This window comes from Rana temporaria, chromosome 13, assembly GCF_905171775.1.
Source record: "Rana temporaria chromosome 13, aRanTem1.1, whole genome shotgun sequence".
NCBI classification, from domain to species: Eukaryota; Metazoa; Chordata; class Amphibia; order Anura; family Ranidae; genus Rana; species Rana temporaria.
In genome coordinates, this window is record NC_053501.1 from 10,855,344 (window position 1) to 10,861,774 (window position 6,431).

Sequence of the window (6,431 nt, forward strand, 5' to 3'; positions counted from 1 at the left end):
CATCCATGTCTCCATGCTTTCTTATTCTGAGAAATTACCATCTAGCACAGGAATAGACTGCCTGGGGCCCCTCCAGCTGTTGCAGAACTACAAATCCCATCATGCCTCTGGGAGTGATTGTAACTGCCAGCCTTGCAATCCCTCATGGGAAATGTAGTTCCACCACAGCTGGAGGGCCCCAGGTTGCCTACCTGGGCTCTAGCATTTCTGGCTATCTTGAGTAAGGGCAGATGATTCATGTAGCATTTGCCTCCTGGAATCTGCCTTTAGCTCAGGCATGCAGGCTCCTAGGAGGGTGTGCTTGGCTGATAAAATCCCCTCCTGAAGACTCCTGGGGATGTATGGACATAATTTGCCTAGGTAATAAACCAGGATTCAGAAACTCAGGTTTTGTCCCGTTTTTTAAAGTTCAAACCATCCAGTACAAAAAAAACTGTAAAGGCAAACTGCCAAACATAGGCTGTTACCCCCAAACAGATAATCTGCCCCTTTTGGTAATGCTTATACCCCAACCAATCTGCATTGTGTGCTATTGCACTGAGCCTTGGGACATGTAGTCCATAAAAAGAGAGCGATGTAGAGCCGAGTGCAATGCTTCAACTCCTTTCCCTTTTGGGTGGAGCTCTGCTTTAAAAATTTAAATTTGGGCCAGGGCGGAATCTGGAGGCTTATAACATTTTCAAACTGGAGTTCAGCTTTGATTTCTAAAGTCGATGATCATGAGTGTATGAATAACTGATAATGACATTGTCCATTCAGTCAATCTTGCAGTTCTGAAAATCGTTTTTCGAATCTGGAAATCACGTGGAAAGTCATTTTGTTGTGAAGGAATTTAGGAGGCGAGAGAAGACCACTTGGTGTCGTGTGCTATAGGGCCCTCTAAAATCCCCCCTCTCTGTGCTACCTACACCTCTGTCACTGCAGGAGATCGGAACTGTGAGCGGGGACAGCTAGGGGAATGCTCTTCATGTTTCCTTGCAATAAAGGAGCATGCTATAATACAAATGAGGGGTCCCAAGGTGGAGTTGGCCTTTACACTTCTTGATAGTGATGGAATAAAATGACCACATACCAGTTCTGGTCCCATGGTTGTGCCCAAGGTGGAGTTGGCCTTTACACTTCTTGATAGTGATGGAATAAAATGACCACATACCAGTTCTGGTCCCATGGTTGTGCCCAAGGTGCAGTTTATCCTTTTCTTGGTAGTGATAGAATAAAATGGCCTGCGTACCAGTTCTGGTCCCCAAGGTGGAAGTTGGCCTTTTACATTTCTTGGTAGTGATAGAATAAATGGCTGCATACCAGTTCTGGTCCCATGGTGGTCCACAGGGTGGAGTTGGCCTTTACACCTCTTGGTAGTGATAGAATAAAATAACCAAAGGATAGGCAACATAGGCTAAGAACTAGTACATGAGTTTACATTACCGGTAGAATTAAATCCGTTTCCATCAGAGGTGTCTCACATGGGTATTCTATTCTAACATGTTTCGTCTCCAGGACGTGCTGGTGTGCAGTGACTCAGCTTTTCCCCGGTGATGCATGGCTTCTATAACCAATGTGTTTGGACTCCCCATGTGGCAGCGCTCTGCCTGCTGAAATTGGGGTGCCGTCCCTCCTTTCTTCCTAACACAGTGGCTGTTACTTCATTTTTTGTTACATGTTTAATCGTTCTATTTGTAAAAGCAGTAAGGAGACTGTGGCACAATGCAGGGCCCCCATCATTTTCCCATCTGTCCACACAATAACGCATTGTGTTTTTTATGCCATTGTATTACCCTTTAAATCTCCCATGTGCCCGTTCCCTTCTACACCCGTTTCTGACAGTTCTGTTTTTCTTTTAGGGAGTTAAATGAGACCCCCCCCCCCCCCCCAAACCTTTGTCTTTTTTCTCTTGTAGAGATGGGGCTTATCCTTGTGCTAGGGACATTCCTATACAGGAAAGTGTTTGCAGCTCCCCACCAGCCTGGCTGTATCAGCTCGGCCCCTGCTGCATAGTTCTTTTAACTGACGTTGGTGACACCCACCCCCTCTCCAATCCCAATATCTGTGCTTTATTGTATCATTGGGGCATAAATCCATTGCATAAACTCCGCCCACCCCCCCCCCCCCACATACACATTGCAATAAAGTAGTTTCAAAACATTTTGGTCTATGGTGGTATCTTAAAGTGTCTTTTTTGTTAATTAACAACAATTTTATACTTGCATGCTCTGTGTTGTGGTTTTGCACAGAGCAGCCTTGATCGTCCCCTTCTTAGGTCCCCCTGCCGGTGCTTCAAGCTCCTCCTGTTCTCTGTGTGCCCCCCCCCCCCCCCCTGGTTGTGCACCTGCGGGTTTTCTCCCGAGCCTCCCTGCCTGTGTCCATTGACACAGATAGCGCAGCTCGGCCTCGTATCCGTATCTTGCTCCCTACTGCATCTCCAAATTTACAAATAGTCCTTCTGCATTGCACTCTGTTTGCTCTAGGATGGTGGGTCAGCAAGCTCTAGAGCAGGGGGTCCTCAAACTTTTTAAACAGGGGGCCGGTTCACTGTCCCTCAGACCGTTAGAGGGCCGGACTATAAAAAAAACTATGAACAATTTCCTATGCCCTCACCGTCATTTCAAGCCATCATTGCAAGCCCACCCTCACCATCATTTCAAATTCAAGCCCACCCTCATCATTGCAAGCCCCTTGCGATCATTGCAACCCTCCCCCTTCGTCATTATAAGCCCCTTATTGCAAGCCCCCCCTCCCCTCACAATAATTAATTGCAAACCGATCATGATCATTGCAAGCCCCCCCCCTCACCATTGCAAGCCCCCTCCACCTTCATCATTACATCATCAGCCCCTCAATGCAAGCCCCCCCACCATCATCATCAGCCCCCCACCATCATATCATCATCATCAGCCCTCCCACCATCATCATTACATCATCAGCGCCCCCCCCACCACCATCATCATCATTACAGCATCATCATCAGCCCCCCTCACCATCGCAAGCCCCCCTCTCACCATTGTAAGCCCCTCACAGCCTTTCTCCTTACTGTGCCAAACTGCTGTCACGGTCCCGCTGTGTCACGAAGCTCAGTGTTGGTAACAGTTCTGGGGCAGGATCCTGTGCCTCCGTGCACCCCCTCCTCCCCCGCTGCGCGACGGCCGGTAATTGAGGCCGCGGCCTTGTAGGCCGCAAAGCCGCTGCCTCAATTACCGGCGGGCGCCAGGTCGCAATTGCGACCGGGCACCCGGATTTTGTCGAGCCCTGCTTATCAGCATTATGTTTGCCCTCAAAAGGGCCAGTTGGTTCTGTAATATTAGATGTCCAGTGCAACCCCTTCCCCATATATTGGACGTCAAGAGCCACCCCACAATCAGAAGTTGATTTCCCCCTCTCTCCCTTACATCACAGTGCATCCCCCTTTCCTTCTGCTGCAGCTGGGAATAAGCTGGATGCATTGCTTGAAAGCAAGGGTCTGGAGGAGGGCTGGAGTTCTGTGACATAGTGTATTTCGAACTACAAAAAATCCCGATATATAATTTTCAGATGGATCCTCTAAAAGTCGCAAATTATTTTTACTACAGAGCGATAAAACCAGGAAAGTCGATCAGCAAATGAATGCATTTGCTTTTGGTAAAAGACTTGAGGGACGGATTCAGAAACAAGATACGCCGTCGTATCTCTGAGTGCGCTCCGTCGTATCTATGCGCCTGATTCAGAGAATCAGTTACGCATAGATTTCCCTAAGATCCGACTGGTGTAAGTGTCTTACACCGTCGTATCTTAGGCTGCATAATCATGCTGGCCGCTAGGTGGCGCTTCCGTATAGTTACGCGAGGAATATGCAAATGAGGTATTTACACCGATTCAGAAACGTACGTCCCGCCCGCGCATTTTTTTTACGTCGTTTACGTTAGGCTTTTTTCAGCGTACAGTTACCCCTGCTATATGAGGCGTAGCTAATGTTAAGTATGGCCGTTGTTCCCGCGCCGAGTTTTGAAAATGTTACGTTGTTTGCGTAAGTCGTTCGCGAATAGGGCTGGACGTCATTTACGTTCACGTCGATTCCAATACGTCCTTGCGGCGTACTTTGGAGCAATGCACACTGGGATATTTTACGGACGGCGCATGCGCCGTTCAAAAAAAACGTCAAAAACGCGGGGTCAAGTAAAGTTAGAATAAAACACGCCCCCAACATCTCCATTTGAATTAGGCGGGCTTGCGCCGCAACACATACGTTACGCCGCCGTAACTAAGGGCGCAAGTTCTTTCTGCATACGGAACTTGCGCCCAAAGTTACAGCGGCGTAACGTATCGGAGATACGTTACGCCCGCAGAAAGATGCGATCATCTTTCTGAATCCGGCCCTTGAGTGTTTTGCGCTGTTGTTGTTTTTTTTTTTTTTGCTGTCATGACTCTCTGTACAGCCAGGGAGCGCATTGTCCTGCGTCTGGCGGCTAGCCTCCGATTGTGTTTCTGTTTCCCCCCCGCGCTGCGGTCGCCTGTGCTGTACAGAATTCCGACTGAGAAAATCAATGTCATTTGATGAGACTTTCCCGGAGTTCCGGAACACGGGGGGGCTGCAGTGAGAGTTGCGGACACTGGGTGTCGCTGTTGTTCCAGATTTCACGGCTGAGTCTTGTCGGGTTTATTGGGGGCATAAAACTGAGCAGAAAGCTTCCCCATGAATAATTCACCCGCTCTATTCATACACAGGGAATTAATTGATGCTTTAGACAACAGACAGGTTGGGGACACAATGTGATCCCAATTCTATAGGCAGAGGAGTGCTGCAGCTGCGTGACTGGGGTCTCCTCTGCAGCACGTCGCGGGTTTATCGCCTTCCACACTTCGTCAGATATCTGATCAGTTGGTCTGGTATGGATTTAAAGGGGAACCACGGGCGGCGGCATGATTCAAGATGGATGGACATTGTGGGATTTTTTTTTTTAATAATGTAATTGTCAAAAACTGTCTATTGTGGTTTTTACTTTTTGACACTTTTTTTTTTTGGTGAATGGGTAGGGGCACAATGCACCCGATACTCATTCACATAGGGGGGGGGGGCCCTCTTTTTAACCACTTAAGGACCGCCTAACGCCGATATACTTCGTCAGAATGCCACGGCTGGGCACAATCAAGCCGTGGGGCGCGGTCCAAAGCTCCGTGACCGCAGGACTTGTGGACCCGATCGCCGCTGGAGTCCCGTGATCGGTCCCCGGAGCTGAAGAACGGGGAGAGCCATGTGTAAACACAGCCTCCCCGTTCGTCACTGTGGCGCTGTCATCAATCGTGTGTTCCCTGTTATAGAGAACCACAATCAATGATGTCAAACCTACAGCCACACCCCCCTACAGTTAGAAACACCGATGAGGTCACACTTAACCCCTTCAGCGCCCCCTTGTGGTTAACTCCCAAACTGCAATTGTCATTTTCACAGTAACAATGCATTTTTGTGCTGTGAAAATGACAATGGCCCCGAAAATGTGTCAAAATTGTCCGATGTGTCCGCCATAATGTCGCAGTCACGAAAAAAATCGCTGATCGCCGCCATTAGTAGTAGTAAAAAAAAAAAAAAAAAATTATAATAATGCAATAAAACTATCCCCTATTTTGTAAACGCTATAAATTTTGCGCAAACCAACTGATAAACGCTTATTGCGACTTTTTTTTACCAAAAATAGGTAGAAGAATACGTATCGGCCTAAACTGAGGAAAAAAAATAGTTTTTTTATATATTTTTGGGGGATATTTATTATAGCAACAAGTAAAAAATATTGAATTTTTTTTCAAAATTGTCAAACTATTTTTTTTTTTTATAGCGCATTAAAATAAAAACCGCAGAGGTGATCAAATTTGTTTGGGAGCCACGTCGCACGACCGCGCAATTGTCAGTTAAAGCGACGCAGTGCCGAATCGCAAAAAGTGGCCTGGTCCTTTGGCAACAAAGTGGTCCGGGGCTTAAGTGGTTAATGATACTATCTAGCGTATTACAGTACCTTCAATGTTTCCTTCATTAAATCCTACCTATCACTTGATTCTGCTTTCCCCCTAACATCTCTTTACCTTTATAGTAAGAAATACATTGTACCCACCTGACACTAGTTAGTGTACCCCCCATGCTGTGCCTTCTCCATGGATCATCCTAATTAAATGGCAGTGACTATTGTTTGTTGAATCCTAATTAAATGGCAACGCCATCTGGGAGATGTGCGTCTCTTTAGTTGTTCTGATGTCCCCTCACGGCATGCTTCATTTTACTGCAGATATTTGGAGATTTTAAAGCGGGGTTCCAACCACAATTTTTTTAATGTATGTCCTTTCATCATGCGTTTTTTTTATTTCTTTTTATTTCAAATTTTTAAAACATGTACACAATTCACATTATATTAAACAAATACAAAAATTCACATTTAAGTACATTCAACATTACTTAAATATACATAACAACA

The 6,431-nt window shown here is 46.5% G+C and overlaps 1 long non-coding RNA gene across 1 annotated transcript; it reads left to right on the top strand.

Moving 5' to 3' along the window:
* Nucleotides 1–211: 211 nt before the first annotated feature.
* LOC120920560 lies at nt 212–1,167 on the top strand. Its single transcript, XR_005744738.1, has 2 exons — nt 212–1,019; nt 1,101–1,167. It is a non-coding gene; the product is annotated as an uncharacterized LOC120920560 (long non-coding RNA).
* Nucleotides 1,168–6,431: the final 5,264 nt, after the last annotated feature.